Here is a 19114-nt window from a genome sequence, read left to right as displayed (position 1 = left end):
TACCAAAGACTACTACCTTTAGTTTTGATTTGTAATAGTTTAGCATCTCCAGCTATCTCTGAAGACGAATTGGTGCCTGCTCCAAATTTAGAGTATCATCTGTATACTGGATAAGATTGAAAAGTATTGTTCTCAATTTAGGTGAAAAAGCTCATCCTCCCTTTAACAGTTTTGCCAAGTTTGCAGTATGCAAGCATAACAATAAGAGAGCAATATGCATCCCTTTTTCAGTCCATTCATATGTGTAAATTTTCCCTTTCCGAATTCTTGTATGGTGGGCATAATCGGAGGTAGAGGGAGAGGCCTTTCCAGGATTTGGCTGCCAGGTGGGAGAAGGCGGGACCGTTGCTCCTGCGCCTGTGAATGCAGGGCACGTGGGCCACGCAGAGTGATGCAAATGATAGTTTATGGGTGAGATGGTTGAAGTTCACCCTGTGGTTGAGATAGGCTGGTCCCTTGTGTTGTAGGGCTTTGTAGGTGTGGGTGAGAACATTGAACTGGCACTGTTTGCTGACAGGGACCAGTGCTGAGATTTAAGGTGGGGGGTAATGTGAGACTGCCTCTAGAGGTAGAGGATGAGCCTTGCTGCAGTGTTCTGAATGTTCTGGAGTCTATTCAATAGTTGAGTGGTGATTCCCACATGGAGGGAGTTGCCATATTCCAAGCGGCTAGAAATGGGGGCTTGGTTGACGGTGTGCCTGATGCTGATAGGGAGCCACTTGAAGTTTCCCTGAGCATGTGCCAGGTTTGGAAGCAGGAGGACAAAACAGTGTTTCTCTGCTTCCTCATCATGAGCCTCTTGTCAAGTATGATTCTGAGGTTTCAAGTGTGTTCTGTGGGTATAGTGCCCACTTCTGTGTGCCACCAGGAGTCATCCCATGGGGAGTTGTTAGTCCTGAAGATAAGTATTTCTGTTTTGTTGGTGTTTCGCTTGCAGCATCAGTTCTGCATTCAGCCTGCGACACTAGACATGCACCTGTGGAAGCTAGATTTGGTGTTAATGGGGTCTGAAGATATATAGGGAGAGCAGGACTGGAATGGCCGTAACGGGCACCAGGCTTTTTCCCGGTGTGCCGGTTTCAGACCGGTGGGGGCTGCTTTTTTTACTGGGGGCCGGTTTTGCAGTAGTGTTGCAAAACAGGCCCCCAGTAACAAAAGCACAGCAGCAGTGTTTCCCACCAGCACCCCCAGATTCCCCCCACCCCCAACCGGGCTGACGTAATTGCCAGGGGTGGTTTGCATTCCCTGTCCGGCGCTGAGGGAGAGGGTGAGCTGAGTGTGGTCTACTTAGGATATAATGTTCATGACGTAGGTTCTGCACAGGGTGGCCAGTGGGGCCATGTATGTGTTGAATACAGCTGGGCTAAGTGAGGATCCTTATAGGATACTGCAGATGATGTTTATTGGATCCGTGGTGTTAGGTGGTAGGCGGACAGTTTGGGTTTGTCTGGAGTGGAAGGATGCGATCCATTTGAAGGTCTTCAAATGGATCCCCATTTGGTGGAATCCATGCAGGAGGGTGTTGTGGGATCTCGTGTTGAATGCTGAGGAGAGATTGAGAACAATCAGGGGGCCTGGTTTTCCCTCTGTCTAGGAGAGTCCTGATGTCATCTGTGGCGGCGATCAGGGTGGTTTGGGTGCTGTAATTTGAGCAAAAACTAGATTGGGTGAGGTCCAGTAGGTGGTTGATTTCCAAGTGGGTGGTGAGTTGGAGGTTTATTACTTTTTCAAGCACTTTAAATGAAAATGAGAGCAGGGAGATGGGTGGTCGTTTTTGAGGTCTTTCGGAAGTGTGATGGGTTTTTTGAGGAGTGGTTTGACTTTCCAATGTTTCCATCCCTCTGGGAATGAGGCAAAGATGATGGTGGTAAGTTCCTTGCTGGTGGTACTATTCCCCAGGTTGAACAAGTGGTTGGGGCAGGGATCCTTAGGTACTCCAAAGTGGATTGAGCCCATGATGGTGGTGGTTTTATGCACTGAGAGTGGTTCCCATGTGGTTAGTGAGATTTTGTGGGAATCGGTGAGGTTGAGGAGTATACTGAGTCTGGTTATAAGAGATTGGGGGGTTAAGTTTTCATAGATGGTTGTGATTTCACTGTAGAAGAAATCTGCAAGGGTGTTGCAGAGCTCCTTGAGAGGAGGTGGCGTGTTCTCTGTGGCTGTGAGGTTAGAGAAATTCCTTGATGATTCTGGAAGGTTCTTTGCTGTGGTGGGAGCTTGCTTTGAGGCAGGTAGCCGGGCAATTTGCTTGGTGCTTTTTAGTTAAGGCTAGTTTGAAATTGCATTGGTCAGTGTTCGTTTTGCTGTTGCGCCAGATCCTTTCAAGTCATTTGCAGGTGCGTTTGTAGGATCGGAGATCTCGGGTGAAGCAGCTGTGGTGTTTGGAGGATCTGCTGGCTTTGGTGTGTTTGAGGGGTGCTACTACGTCAGCGCAATTGTTGATCCTTGAGCTGAAGTTTTTGACTGCCACCTCGCGTTCGGTAGTGGTTGTCGGGGTGATGCGCTGAGGGTGTTGGTCCAGAGGTTTTTAGTTACTTTGCTAAAGCTCCTGCAGGGAGAGCTGGGCAGAGTGGTGGTGATAGTGTGGTTGTTTGTGATGTGGCAGTGGACGATGGAATGGTTGAACAAGGTGATTCTGGTGGTGTGTCTGTAACTGGTTCTACTCTGGCTGGGAATATGGGGCCCAAGGTGTGTCTGTGGATGTGTGTGGGGTCCGTGACTAGTAGAGAGAGGTCATGGATGTCCATGCTTTTGAGCAGGTTGGTTGTGTTGGTGTTGTTAGGGTCTCCCGAGTGAAAGTTGAGGTCTTTAGAGTTGATAGCTAGTCTGGTGATGAAGTTGGAGATGGCCTTGCAGAAAGAGGGACAGGGTCCTAGGTTTCTGTAGGAGAGGGTGCCTATGACTATCGTCTTCCTGTTTGTGTTGATTTGAAAGTTGAGGTGTTCCAAGATGGGGTAGTGCTGTGGGCGGTGACTGGGCATTTGAGGGACTCTTTGTAGATGATGGCTTTTCCACCCTGTGTTTGTTGATGCAGTCCCAGTGAATTTTCTTGTATCCATTTGGTGTGGTGGGGGTGATGTTGGGTGCTGATGTCGGGTTGAGGCATGTTTCGGAGAGTAAGATGATATCTGTGGAGTAATCACATGTTGATTAGCAGGCAGTGCAGTTGTCCTGTCATGGTGGCAGTGGGCAGGTGCTTCAGAGCAGGGGCCTGTGCTGCAATGGAATTGGCAGTGGTGTAAGAGAAAGGTCCTGCTGTTGATTGAGGAGTGAGGAGGGGAAACTGGGAAAGGCTTGGGTCCTGTCACTATCCGGCCTGGACCACTCTTCATAAGGTAAACAAACAAAGTGGCCGGACAGCTTGAATTTCAATGATATCCAGGATTGGTGCCTCATAGATTATTTAACTCGAGGCATAGTACAGTTGTCTATGAAAATTATGTTGTTTGAATTTCCTTGGTCTAAGTTTTCATTTTTCGTATTGTTGCTTTCAATTTATTGAATGTATTGTTTGTAAAGTTTGTTAATGTTTTGTTGTGTCTTTTGATGCTAAAAACTTTTTCTAAATCTTTTTATAAAATAAAAAAGTGATTCAAGACACATGTTTGTCCAACCTAGTGACTATTAGAACTAGGTGGTGAATGATCATTGAAATTCAAGCTGTCCGGCCACGTTGATTGAGGAGTGGCATGGTTCCAGTTGTTGTTGTGTTATCCGGTGTTGAAGGCTAGAAGTTTGGTGCTGGTGTATCTGTGGATGGGTGGGGGGGAAAGGTGCCTGGGCACGGGGCGCAGTCCAGGCCTGGACAGGTGCAGACAGGCTTGCCTTTGGCACTCCAGCAGCACACCCACTGTGCGTGTCTGTTGGACCTGCGATGGGCAAGTCCAGCACAAAGGGGGTAGCTTGGCTCAAGTGTCAAGGCAAGTGAAGGCTATCGTGCTAAGCCGGCTCTGACCCAATAATATCTCCTTGTACAACCATCAAAAAGAAGGACACCACACCACTGCTGTAGAAAAATACAATTCCTTTATATAAAAATTCTCTGTTTTGAATAGGGGTCAATTTGGAAAGCACATATACATTTCTTTTGGTCACAATTTGCTGGATTTCGGTTTTGGAATAAATACAATAAATAAGATCAGGAATAAATATCATCAATAAATAGAATACATTTCAGGAATAAATACCATCAATAAATAGAATAAATATCACTTTTGTTTAGCAGAATAAATACTGGTTCATTTAAATAAACAAACACATCATCATTCTGGTATCGCTGCCACCAATTAAATACTTCAGGAACATTACATTTGCAATACGTTTCAGTTTGGAAAGATAACTCTTACAGTTTATGATGATGTCACTGATAAGGAATACAGGCTTCTCTGGGCACAAAAGGAGTGTTGGGACTCTTTAAGAATAACTCGGGGGATATGCGCGTGTATCTAGAAGGCAAGGAAACACAGTGAACACTTCATTTCTACTCGGCTGCCACCGCAATGAGATCTCTGCTTGCCGGTGGGGTCTAAGCACGCCTATGGGCTTTGTCACTGCTAGCACTCAGGCGGCACCAGTTCAAAGTCTTTAGACTGACGAACGGGGCTGCCGGAGAGGTCACACAATCTTCGCGCTCAGCCAAGTAAATGCTAGTTCAAAGTTCCTTTACAACGCCGCTCCCCACCTGAAGAAACGGGCCCACCTCACATCGGTTGCAATCGGAAATCGATTCAGTCAGGGCATAGCACTTCTCATGCCAGCGACGGGGTTCACAGGGGCTCCACGGACCGCCCTCCGACTTCCTCATGCAGGGATGGTTCCCGCCCACAGCTACAGCTGCCGATTCACTGGGGAGGGGCAGAGACAGTAGTCCCGCCCAACGAAGGCCAGCCTTTCCCCGCCACGGCGCACATCCTCACCTTCAGACTGCGCAGGAAGCACTCTACGCCGGTGGGGCTCGGAGACGTCCGAGCTCCTCGCTGGAGGCGCCTGTCGCAAAGGGGGCACAGAAGACGATCGCGGTCGCGGCAAACTTGCTCTCGCCTCGCGACCCGCGGAGTCTATCGTGATTCACCACCAGGGGGGCGGGGAGGCACACAAAAACGGCCACAGTCTCTTGGAGGTAATGAGGTACTCGCTGGGCAGGCGCTGTAGGCGCGAGGTCACCGCACACGCAGCTGACTGGAACGCCAGTCAGGATCAACGCCAATGGCCTTTGCTACTCTACTGCCCGCGCTACCAGCCACCTCAGGGGTCAACAGGGCAGGTGTCAATCTGGTGTCAAGTCTGGAATCTCCTTCTTCTAGAACATCTAGTCTTCATCTAAAATGGCTGCCATGGACTGGACCTTATATAGCCAGTGCCCTGAGGTGCTGGCTCGTGCCAGTAGGTTCTAGAACCTTCTCTGGCTAGGCCAATGACATGGCACTTTTGAGATGTATTTGGGACCCTAACAGCCACCATACTGTGGTTCTAGAGCAGCCATTTTGTGTACTTGAGGGAAATAAAGAAATTCCTGTCAGGAATGCGCGCCAAGTAAAAGGGCGCCAAAACCTTGAAAGGTCAAGGTTCATGGAGGCTCCAAGGGGAGTCATTCACATGAGGGAATAGGATGGCCACCATATTGAGGCCATTCATACAGGTTGCCAATCCCAGTCTATAATGTCACAGGTTTCGCCAGGTGCCTTGTAAATAGGTGCCAAAAACCTTGTGAGCAACTGGGCGTCAAGGAACATCTAGCCCCATGAAACAGCACACAAAAGTCCTGGTAGACAAAGAAAAGCGACAAATTTTGGGAGGTACAGGGGAACAAAAGAAATCATAGTGGTGAGGGGACTCTCAGAAGCAGACGGGTCTAACAGTGTCCATCTGCATGGCTGTGCTGCGGCCTCCAATTAGTAGTTTTTCTGTGAGGTGGGTGGGGTACTGGGAAGGTCAGTGGGAGGCAGGAAGTGGGATGGAGCGGGTGGGCGAGGAAACAGCTGAGATGAAAAAAGCAATTAGCCTGGAAGAAAAATGAGGTAACGTTTAAAGGGGAAAAAGCGAGTTTCAAAGGAGAAAATCTTTTAGGAGCCTGCAAAGTAAAACAAGTTAGAAGGCGAAAAGGAGTTAAAGAGAGCCTGCAAAATGAACGAGTTAGAAGGAGAAAAAGAATGAAAGGGAACCTGAAAAGTAACCGAGTTAGAAGGTGAGAAAACCGGGGCCTGCAAAATAAACTAGTTTGAAGGAGAAAAGAGAATAGGGAGCCTGGAACGAAGAGAACAGAAACAGTTAAGAACCTTCAGGGCGATCCAAGGACCTGCCTGGCAGGGCGAGCAGCAGGGGAGAGCTGGCCCGGAGACCTGCTGCCCCGGCCAGCTGACTCAGAACGGCCAAAAAGTCATTTTGACCAGAATTCAGCACCTGATTTGAACATCAGAGATGTAAAACGATGAGGCCACAGAGAATCTCCCCATCACGATCTTCCAGCCATCATTGATCCTTCTGAATGAAAGGTAAAAGTTTCCTGTTTCTTTTTTTATAGTTACCTCCTCTATAGTGCTGGAGACATACAGTCGTGTCATATAATTGTTTCATACAAATAGGGAACATTGTCGACTTCGGGAACTGATAATAAAATTTCAATTGAGTTGACATAAACCCAAAATTCCTACCTTTGCCTCTTCTTCATATTGCTGTGAACAATAGCCAAAGTTTTTCTTTGTTCAGTTTCCCATAATGATATCTTGTCTTCACTATTTAAAATCTAAATGTTTGCTCTTTCCTCAGGTAGTTGGGGGTCTTTAGTTACTTGTCTCAATTTTATATTCAGCAGTCATCTTTTCTGTCCCAAATTGGTAGTAAAGCAGGGATGACACTCATTCTCTTTTGGGAAACGGAAGATTTCCCAAAATGCCTCTTAATCTAATCTCGTTGGTTGGGAATCCTAATTCCAGCCAAACCAGAGGACTGGGGAAGCTATTGTCAATTTGCATCTTCTCAGAGGTATTACCTCTAGTGAGCTTGAAATTGCTTTCTTCCTTCCTGAACTTTCTTTATTAATTGAGGGGCATGATCACCATACATTTTGGGAGTTATACAAAAATGTAAATAGTAGAAGAAAAGCAAAGCTGTAGTCCAACACCACTGCTATACCCACGAAAAGGGTGGCATAGTAGATGGGGGTTGTACTGGGGAAGCCTCCCATTCAAGGATTGGAGTTTAAGGCCATGCAATGAAACCACTAACCATTGGCCTCCATTGGGGGCACTGAAAACAAGTTAAGGATGGAGATAAGTTGTGGTGGCGGTCACGGAATCTCAGAATGCCTATTCTTCACTTATGCTATGTAAATTCATATTATTCATGGCTGGCATTGAACTATGTTTACACTATATAGATCAACCTAACACAGGAAAAAAATACTTTAAAAAGTGGGAGAGAGTGAATAGGATAGTGTGCCTGGAGTGATGTGTGGTACCCTGGGGGTGCCACGCATCACTAACAGGTGTCATGTCAGTTGGAAATGATTTTCAGATGAAATTGTAATTCTAAGTTGAATAGCTATGTGTTTATGCTTTCACAGAGGGAATTTACAAACACAACTAATGTTGAAACTTTCAGAATAAAATATTAGCAAAGAATGCCCTGATGTCCTTTCCCTTATTTTCATTGGATAACTGAAACAATATCGATGTTAAAAATATTGAGTTACAAAAATATCGAGGTAAAAATATAGAATACCAAAATATCGACCTCCTATCTCCAAACAGGTAAGTACAAAAATATCGAATGAAAAATATCGATGTAAAAAATATAGTTAGTCAAAATATCGATTTTAAAAAATGCTTTTAATTAATTAAAAATTAATTAAATAATACATATAATTAACTTAAACATACTTAAACTACTTAAAAATCTTTAAAATTAATAATTAATATAATTTTTTTAAAAATGTTTACAAATTAATTTGTTAATACATATATATATATATATATAAAAAAACATAATATTAATAAAATATTTACAATATTTTTACTGAAAGTGTAAAATGTACTATAACTACTCCATTAAGTGCAACAGTAGAGAAAGCGTTGGATAGCGTAGGGGTTAAAATTACTATTCCCACTCCAGAGAGTGCAACAGTAGGGAAAGCGTTGGATAGCGGAGGGGTAAAAATTACTATTCCCACTCGACAGAGTGCAACAGTAGGGAAAGCGATGGATAGCGTAGGGTTAAAAATTACTATTCCCACTCCAAAGAGTGCAACAGTAGGGAAAGCATTGGATAGCGTCGCGGTAAAAATTACTATTCCCACTCCAGAAAGTGCAACTGTAGAGAAAGCGTTGGATAGCGGGAGGGTTAAAATTACTATTCCCATTCGTGCAACAGTAGGGAAAACGTTGGATAGCGTAGGGGTAAAAATTACTATTCCCACTCCAGAGAGTGCAACAGTATAGAAAGCGTTGGATAGCGTAGGGGTAAAAATTACTATTCCAACTCCACAGAGTGCAACAGTAGGCAAAGCGTTGGATAGCGTAGGGGTAAAATTGACTATTCCCACTCCAAAGAGTGCAACAGTAGGGAAAGCGTTGGATAGCGTAGGGGTAAAAAATTTCTATTCCCACTCCAGAAAGTGCAACAGTAGAGAAAGCGTTGGATAGCGTAGGGGTAAAAATTACTATTCCCACTCCAGAGATTGCAACAGTATAGAAAGTGTTGGATAGCGTAGGGGTAAAAATTACTATTCCAACTCCACAGAGTGCAACAGTAGGCAAAGCTTTGGATAGCGCAGGGGTAAAAATTACTATTCCCACTCCAAAGAGTGCAACAGTAGGGAAAGCGTTGGATAGCGTAGGGGTAAAAAATTACTATTCCCACTCCAGAAAGTGTAACAGTAGGGAAAGCGTTGGATAGCGTAGGGGTAAAAATTACTATTCCCACTCCAGAGAGTGCAACAGTAAGGAAAGCGTTGGATAGCGTAGGGGTAAAACTTACTATTCCCACTCCAGAGAGTGCAACAGTAGGGAAAGCGTTGGATAGCGTAGAGGTAAAAATTACTATTCCCACTCGAGAGAGTGCAACAGTAGGGAAAGAGTTGGATAGCGTAGAGGTTAAAATTACTATTCCCACTCCAGAAAGTGCAACAGTAGGGAAAGCGTCGGATAGCGTAGGGGTAAAAATTACTATTCCCACTCCAGTGAGTGCAACAGTTAGAGAAAGTAGATACTTCATATATTATTTAAAAAGATATATATATTAATATCTATAAAAAATTTAATTAAAAGTAATTACCACTTTAATATAATATAATATTAATTAATTACAAATACAGAAGTTATCTGCGGCATACCACAAGGATCATCACTCAGCCCCACCCTCTTCAATATCTACATGAGCCCCCTCGCAGCCATCGCACGCCAACACAACCTCAACATCATCTCCTACGCCGACGACACCCAGCTGATCCTCTCCCTCACCAACGACCCCGCCACCACCAGAACCAACCTACATGAAGGGATGAAGATGTCGCCGAATGGATGAAGAACAGCCGTCTGAAACTGAATTCAGACAAGACGGAAGTCCTCATCCTGGGATCATCGCCCTCCGCCTGGGATGACTCCTGGTGGCCCCCTGCCCTGGGCACCACTCCCAAGCCAACGGATCACGCACACAACCTGGGCTTCATCCTGGACTCCTCCCTCTCGATGACCAGACAAGTCAACGCCGTGTCCTCATCATGCTTCAACACCTTGCGCATGCTCCCCAAGACCTTCCGATGGATCCCCACCGAAACCAGGAAGACGGTCACCCAGGCATTCGTCACCAGCCGCCTGGACTACGGAAACACCCTCTACGCCGGAACCACAGCCAAACTCCAGAAAAGGCTCCAACGCATCCAGAAAGCCTCCGCTCGACTTGTCCTGGACATCCCCCGACACAGCCGCATCTCCGGCCACTTGAAAGACCTGCACTGGCTCCCCGTCAGCAAGAGGATCACGTTCAGACTCCTCATCCACGCACACAAAGCCCTCCACAACCTGGGGCCCAAGTACCTCAACAACCGACTGGCCTTCTACACGCCCAACCACCAGCTGCGATCAACCAACCTCGCCCTCGCCACCGTTCCACGCATCCGCAGAGCTACCGCCGGAGGAAGATCCTTCTCCTACCTGGAAGCCAAGTCATGGAACTCCCTCCCCACCAACCTTCGGCAAACCCAGGAGCACCTCGCCTTCAGGAAGCAGCTCAAGACCTGGCTTTTCGAGCAATAAACGGACCCCCTTCCCCCAGCGCCTTGAGACCCGCCCGGGTGAGTAGCACGCTATATAAATGCTATGATTGATTGATTGATTGATTGAATTTAATCATTACAATTAATTATCTATTAACACTAAATAATTACAAATTACCAATTAATTAATTAGTAATTAAACAGTTACTTAACAATTAAAATCTAATAAATTCACTCAAAAAATTAACATATGTAATTAGTTATAATTAAATTACTTCCCACCCTATTCCCCTATGAACCCACAACCCGCTACAGAAATTAAATTACTTAAATTAACATAATTATCAATTAATCAATTAAATAACATTATTTGCCATTTAAAATGTAATTAATTACCAAAAAATATATAATTTAACAGTTAATTATAAACAAATACCAATAAATACATTTACATATTTAATTAATTATAATTAAATTACTTCCCACCCTATTCCCCTATAAACCCACAACCTGCTACAGAATTAAATTACGCAAAATTTAAATAACATTAAATTAATTAATTAAATTACATTATAACATAAATAAACACTTTTAACACATAAAATACACTATGAAAAATTCGATATTATTAAAATTTCGATATTTTTCTTAACCTATATTATGTACTTCGATATTTTGACTATCTATATTTTAAAATTCGATATTACATTACTTTTTGATGTCTATATTCTGTCCATTCGATATTCTGTCCAGCCTATATTTTGTACTCGATATTATGTCCATTCGATATTTTGTAGTCGATATTTTGTCTGTTTACCAGCTAGGGAGTAAGGGAAGAGTATATTAATGTGATAAACAAGTAAAAGAAGCATGGTGCCTCACTTTTGAGGTCAGCAACATTCTGTATGCTGCAAGATACATTTGGTAATTCACAGGAAGTCCACTGTCAAGATGGGAATGTCAAAGGTTGAAGAGATGCTTTACTTGAATTAGTTTTGTGTGGCACACAGTTTGTGATCCATTGGAGGGTAAGGGACAGGATGACTGTGTTGGCAAGAGGTGTCCTTTTATTTTGATTAGTTTGTTGAGGTGTAAGATGGACCAGAAAGGATCAGGCAAGTGAAACTCAAGGGGTGAGTCAGATTTGTCATTTGAGTTCATATTGGAATTTGAAGTCATTGGTGAAAGTGGACGGAGATTGTGGGTTCTTGCACATGAGTCGTACGATATATTAGGTCCACCAGTTGCTAGTAATGCTGAAGAAGAATATTGACTGGGCTTGAATGGACAGGAGCACTGGGTCCACACATTCAGGAAATGTGCAGCGACTGAGCCAGAGAGATTGGGCTTAGGGCTGTAAAAGTTAAGGGAATAGGAAAGTCGAGGGTCCTAGATGTTTAGGGATTATCTACTCCTGCTGAGGGTTGTGGAGGCTAATCACTAATGCTTGTTGTCTGTTTTACCTCAACACCCCCATCCCATATCTTGTCCTTTGCTCTATCTTGCTTCTGGGTTGTTGTGAGTTATCAAAATGTGCAGACAGAGAACACCAGGAGCAGTCCAAGGCTAAATTAGCATATATTGATAGAAAAGCAAGCAGCACTGTAGTTGCTCGGACAACAGCTGAGTTGTCGGGTGTGCAAAATTACAGTGATATGGAAGGCCACAAAAGTCTGAGGTTGCGGCATTTGATGCTTACGTTATCTGTAGTGTAAGAAGAAAAGGGACCACCCGTGGTGTTATTGATCCATCTACCGGAGAACAATTTGATACAGGAATTAGGTTTGAGTCTCTTAAGGAATATTAACAGAAACACAAGAGGGCCTGAAAAAGCTATATGTAAAGAGCTGTTACATATGAGGGCTGGGAGGGGGTAATTGAAGCCTAAAGCAAATAACAGTGTTTGGGAAATGATCAACCAGGGAAAATGACTTGCTGTTCTGATTCATCGACAATGAGCTATACTTTCTGAAATATTCAGGAGGTTTGCTAGCAGGTTAGTGGATGTAGATTTGGGATTAGGCTTGAGTGTGGGCAGAAAAGAATTTCCTCAACAGCGGGATTTTCCTGATGTGGAATTTATTCATTGTAAATGGAAGTTTTTAAGAATTGTTTATTGGATAGGGAAAGACTGATCCATTGTACTGACTGGCCAGATTCTAGTATTCAGGACATGGTAACCTGGTAGGCTATGGAAGACAGGTCGGTAAATAGGTCCGGAGGAAGGGTATGGGGAGGAACAACAGGTAGATCTAAGAAATGTGAGACCATGGTTGAGGAGGGTATTGTGAAGGGAGCATGAATAGTAAGAGTAAGAAGGAGTTGATGGATAAGCAGGGAATACACGACCAGCGGTGTAGATTTCTTTTGGCCTCAGGCGATGAGGGGGCAGATAGACCCAAGTGGGTGAATCATAACTGGAAGGAGGACCAGGTAAAAGTGACTCTTATATTACCATTATTGGTTAGATTAATCTGAAGGACATTGTAGAACCAAGTTCTGCAAATGTCATTGTAATGTACAGACTTTCCCCCATTAAAGCAGCCTATCTCACAGTACTTTATGTTTGCGGCCCCTTACCCACAGATGGAAGAAGGAAAAGAAAAAAGATTTGCAGAAACCTGAATGATTGGGTGAAAAAGAGGAACAGAGTATACAAAAAGGGAACTGGACAATACACTCTGGATTTGCTGCTTTTGTTACAGGGGCCGGTTATGCAGCCCTGTAGGACCAATCCGAGCCTGAGTGCATCAGGTGGAGGTGCACCAGTACACAGAGTCCTCAGGGGCCCATCGGCCGTTCACAATTGCTGTATTTACAACCCCAATAGCAGTCAGAGGGGCCATTTTACTTGCTTGCACCAGGGCCCCTAGCATCCTTACTAGCTGCTGGGAAACAGACTAAATTTACCCCTTCTAGCTCCAGTTCCTGGAAAGTATTAAAGTTGAATAATCGGTTTTCTCTGCTGGCTGGCTATTTTTACATTGGGCTGAACACATTTTGCAAGTCTCCCTTTTGCCCGCGCGTGCTTTTTTCCATTGGATGAAATCATTTCCGAGCCCCTGCCTCGCTCCTATCGCGTGCGTGTTGGTTCGCTGTACGAGTGGGATCCTGCCGAGTTGATAAGTGACCTCGAACAGGAAACACCTCAGTTCTCCCCGCCCACGTGACAGTAGGAGAGGAAAGGAATGGCCGACCCTGTCCGACCTGCTGGAAATATGATTCTGATAGGCAATCTCTGATCAAAACATGCCAAGTGCTCTCAGATTAGCTTCCTCAGAAAACTAATAAATGGGCTTTTTCTGGATAGGAAAGAGGGGAGGAGGACCGCGTGATGAATTGAAATATATTAGAGCAGAGATTATTTAGCTGATGCGCTTTTTTTATCTGTGCCAAAGAAAAAGCACTATAATTATATATAATCTAAGTAAAACAGAAGTAGTGATTTTTTCATCCATAGCACCTTTTGATTAGAGACATCTAACAAAATAGTAGCAAATTAATGTAGGCAAATGATTCTTCGTATCTAGGTGGGAAACTCCTGACTATTTTAGGAAAAGTGATGATGTTCAGCATTTTTCTTGCTTAAACCTTCTTCCATGCAGATTTAAGTTTAGTGGAAAATTGAATTCCTTAATTGTTTTCGTCCAAATCTTCCTCCTGGGCATCCACAAATGTTGGTATGGAATTGCCTAGCATTTCGTTTACTGATTTACTGAATAGTCTGCTGTTTGAAAATATGATTTTAATTTTATGAAAATTGTTTTTGGGCTCCCTAAAAAGAAAAGAAAAGTAACTCAATGACATATTATAAAACTGAGAAATACCTAGAGCTGTTATGAGAGTTTGCATTTCTGTTTATCACAGAATAACAACATAGATGTCCCCAAACATTTATTTAGTTGTCTATTTATGTATTTATTTATTATAGCGCAATTATCCAAGGTGCTTTATATGCAAGTACAACAAACATTACAACACAAGTGTAATAGTGATAGACTCTACAATTACAACATAATACACTCAATCTGCTACAGTCGGCTCAGAAGATGTTCCTGTAAGAGCTACTTGAAAGTTGATAGAGTAGGGGAAGAACAAAAATAAATAAGGAGGTTATTCTAGAGAAATGAAGCAAGAAGTGTGATAGAAGGAAAAGCCAAAGAAGAACAAGGAGGTCGAATGGCAGAGAAAAGAAAGTATGAACCAAAAAGAAGAGCATGAGTAGCAGTATATAGAGAAGTCAGAGAACATGGCTAGAGTAAGGCAGCTGGGTGTAAGCATTTGAGTGCACACATTGTACAACAAAACAAAAAAGTAGGAATCTGTGTTGAGAAGTAAGCAGAAGCCACAGAAGCTGAAGTGATTAGAGTCCACCGAAGCGGAGTCCTATAAGAAGAAATATCGGTATGACAGTCAAGAGAAAAGAGGAGGCAGGTACAGGAGTTTAGAAAGGATTGTGACGGTACAAGTAAATATTTAGGAAGAAAAATATATAGTCCAGGCTATTGTAATTATGCGGCAGGGAAGAACCAAATTATATGGAAGAGTTGAAGAAATTATGCAACGATAAAAGGCTAATTATATGCCATAATCCATCACATTTCTTGATATCACTGCCTCTTTTTTGGTAATTTGTACATTTTAACACTATCTAAGCAAAGACTGAACTACATTACTACCAGTTTGACACCCAAATATTACAATAAGCAACAGATAGGTGGCCAGTCAACCATTGCGAAGGACCTTTCACTGCACAGCGACACATGCTTCACATATTTATTAACTTTTGTTCGGTTCAACCTGGAAACAAATTTTATTTTGTTTAATGCTTCAGATAATGCAACGGGACATAATGATGGATTATGTGGCAAATGTTGCAAATTTATGAGTAGGCGGGAAATGCTGTTACCGGAAAATCACATAACTTCAGTGATCCTGCAAATAGTGAAGAGCAGTATTTGATTTGACAAAGAACCAAGCTTTGAAGAACCTTTTTAAAAGAGGAGAAAGGTAGAAAGCATTTGATTTTCCATATCATAGAGAGATGAAAATTCTAACTAATTCTAAAATTAGCACCAGAGAGGGAAAACCGAATAGGAATTGAAGAGAACAGGCGGAAGAAAAAATATGGGTTAAGGTAAAAAGAGAACAAAGTTTCCTGAGGGTGAGTTTTAAGAAATGCAGCGACAGTCAATTTTAAATAACAGTGAGGCAGGCAGTCAAATTATGAAGAAAGCCAGCGAAAAATGAAAAATACAGCTGGGAATCATTAGCATAAAAGTGTCGGTTCTAGAAAAAAGAGGGAACGGTGATTTCCATCCACAACATGCCTGTCATGTGAGGATGGCAATGAATGCTGCTGTTGATGTGACACCCTTTTTCAAAATAGATGTTCAGAATATACCTATCAGTACACCCTCATCTGGAGGGTTCCTGCTGTTAGATAATTGCTTAGGGCCCAGTCATCCTTGGACCCTGGATGGATGAAAAGTATTTGCTCAGCACAGAAGGTAAGACATACGCAGACATTAGTTACAGAATGCCCTCCCACATACAATCCTTCTTCTTATTGTGCCTAAAATTAAGATCCTGCTGTTGTGGGTGTAAGCTGATAAAAGAATCCCACTCTTAAAGGAACCCCGGTTTTGCTGACTATAACGCTGCCCTCAATAGAATCATGTTCATCTCCCTAACAAGCTGCTTCACTTGATCTCAATAGACTAATACTCACTGCAAACATTGATCACTCTCCTAAAAGGAATGGAGTCATTCTCTTAAAAACCTGACTTCAGGAGGAGGAGCTACAACGGCAACAGGGCTAACGTTAATATCGATACTGTCGGAGAAGCGAATATCAGAACCAACGGATGGCGCTCTGGAAGATTGTGTCCCCGAGGCCGTGAGTGTGTCACTGTACCTTACATCGTCATTGACTCTGGAAGTATCGTGTATCTTTGTAGATTACTAACTCTGGTTTACTGAGGATAATTGAATTGTAATGACAGAACCAATTGTGTTGGAATTGTCAGATTCTGGCTACAACCTGAGAGAAGTTATGAGAAATATTTTCATCAACTTCTCAATGGGTTTTGAGATAGGCAGCAATTTTAACATTCAACGTAAAGAGAGTATTGAGTATGAGAAGGAGAGGTCAAAATGGAAAGCTCTGATGATCACTCCAAAGAAGATTGAAATATCAGTGACACTCCCAAGGGCTATGCAAATTCTGTAGCAACAAACTGCAATGGGGGACCAGGAGTTTTGAAACAAACATTTCAGTCAGTCATATCTTTATTCGGCTGACTTGCAGCCATAAAAGAGTACATCATAGAAATATTTAAAACATGAAGAAAAAGTATGATACAGACAATGTACAGTACACTTCAAGACAGTGGTAATTAATGATCGATGTTAGATCTAGGGGGTGAGGTTCCGTGACAATCGTAAGCGGTGTTTTCGACTCGCACGAATATGGTCGAGTCTGGTATCTATGAACCGCAAATGACGAGTTTAGTAAGTGTGCGCAGTTTCGCTGTGCTAGCTTAACCCGTTCGTTTGTTACGTGGGTTTTTCATCTGTACCCACAGGTTCCATCTTAGATACGGCATCCATTTTGTCTCTTGCCCTCAAGTAGCCAGCGAACGGACGATGTCCGCTTCGCGACCCTGGGACTCCCAAGATATTTGCGGAAGACACATGTCCTTTGTAAGTGTCTTTATGACGAGGGGGATGTCACTGTAAGGCAGATGGCGCCGCTCAAGGCTCATCTTGCCGCACGGACTTATTGTCTCAGCCGTGCATCGCATTAGGCACGTCCCTTTGATGCTTGTATCTCGTGTTTCCCGATACCTCCCCTTTTACACCCTTTCCGATCTCCTCACTGTCTCCGTCTTCCTCTGCATCTGTCTTTGTTCCTATTCCGATCTGTTTTACTACCGATTGGAATGCACTAATGTTGGGAAGATGGGTTTTTACAGTTGGGAACCGCCAAATGTTTCCGCGCTTATGATCCGGACCTCATGTGTTTCAAAGTGACCAAAGCGACCCCTCTGGGGGATGATGGTGGGAACCGGGTTGTAAACTTTTGTGTACCATGTTGTCTTATGGGTAAAAACTGTATAAAAGGAGCAATCCACAAAACCAATTTGAAGCAGTCTCCCCAAGTTGCACGTGTGTTGCTTGTCGTGACTTCTGTATTCCCTGCAGTAAATAAACCTTGAATCTTTGACGCCGAAGGAAGTGTCCCGTGTCTCTGTGATTCGTACGCCGGAGCAGGTTACCCACGAAGGTTTCAGGTGTTGTGCCCTGGCACCGCTGAGTCCTACAGAACCCAGTCCTTCAGTTGGCGCCCAACGTGGGGCTGCATCAGTGGTACCGGTCCAAGCCCGACGATCGTGAGGAACTTCGTGTGAAATCTCCGAGGGAAGGTGCACTCCGCTTCATCGATCCAGTTGTCAAAATAAGTGGCCCGAAGACTTTTCCCGCGAAGATTCCCGCCTCCTGACGGCTGCGACGGACTGCTGCCCTGACTGTAGACCTGTTTTGGCGCCTGGCGTAGACCTTGGTATAGCGAGACGATAGACGGGCCTTCCTGGAGACGCCATTGATCTTTGAGTTAAGTATTTGTGGGTCGCTCCCAGAGTTCTTGGTTGTTGACACTTTAACGAGTGTTTTTGTTGTTAACGCTGTGTGAGTGTTTTTGTCGGTGACACTTCGCTAGCGTTTTGTTGTTGTGTTATTTGACGACTGCAGCCGCCAAAAACCGAGGGTTTTGTTTTTTGCTGGGACTTGGTAAATCCCGTAACCCTTGAAGTTTGTGAAACTCGGCTAGTGTGCAAGATGCCTGGTTGTAGTACTTTGCTTAGTTGTTTCAGACCTTGTGGTACGGATTCCCGACTGGAGGACTCGTGTCCGATACCTCCGGTTGGAACTCCCACGTATGAGCTCTATAGTAAGCATGGGCTAGGCCCAGTTACTTTTAACGATTACTGGATTAAATATACGAAGAAGGACGGCGACCTTCGTTGGCCACCTCATGATAGCTTCGAGGCCCCGATCTTAGATAATTTAGAGATTAAATTGTTCGAACGAAAGTCAAGGCCGGCCATGTTTGATGCCTTTCGGTTGTGGCGCAAAGAAGCTCGACAGAAAGAAATCAGACAGAATAAACGTAATCAGCGAGATAATGTTGCTACCATAGTAAAGAAAGCAGAGCAATTTCAGCGTGATAAGGAGGTTAAGGATAAGGAAGTGTTTGATAGATTACAGCGTATGACCGTAGATAAATGTTATCCCGCTCTGCCTACGGAGTCGGAAAAGAAGGAAGAGCCAGTTGAGGATCCTTTAATGTCTTATCTTATGAAGTCGCCACCTCCCTACGTACAGGGTACCGCAGCTCCTGTGGTTCCCGCCGTACCTATTCTTCCGCCTATTCTTCCTGTGCCTGTTCCTCAGCCTGTTCCTCAACCTGTACCTGCTCTTCCGACTGTTCCTGCTCCTTTGCCTGTTTCTATTCCTACTGCTCCTCCGCTTCCACATACTCCTGCTCCCGCTGTCGCTCCTGTTTTGTTGACTCCTGCTGTTGCTACTGTTTCTACTCCTTCACTTGTTAGTCCTGTGTCCTATACTTCTCCCTCTACTCGTTCTCGTAATTCTCCTCTTGCCGCTAGTTTCTTTCATTCGCTTGGGCCTGTTCATGGGTCCGCTAACTCCGATGGTCCTCAGAGACGTAGTCAGCTTCCTGGAAACAGAGAACGCGTTGCGCTATATAATATGGCGATGGGTTGGATGGTAAACCCTCTTAGAAATCCACCCCGTGTTGTTCTCGAAACGTTTTGTCAGTTCAATATACCAACCCAAGATACGTGTTTGATGAAATGTGTAAGTTCCTTCGCGATCAGATAT

This window comes from Lissotriton vulgaris, chromosome 6 (genome assembly GCF_964263255.1).
Source record: "Lissotriton vulgaris chromosome 6, aLisVul1.2, whole genome shotgun sequence".
NCBI classification, from domain to species: domain Eukaryota; kingdom Metazoa; phylum Chordata; class Amphibia; order Caudata; family Salamandridae; genus Lissotriton; species Lissotriton vulgaris.
The sequence above is the reverse complement of the archived record's forward strand: the minus strand, read 5'-3'. Positions refer to the sequence as shown.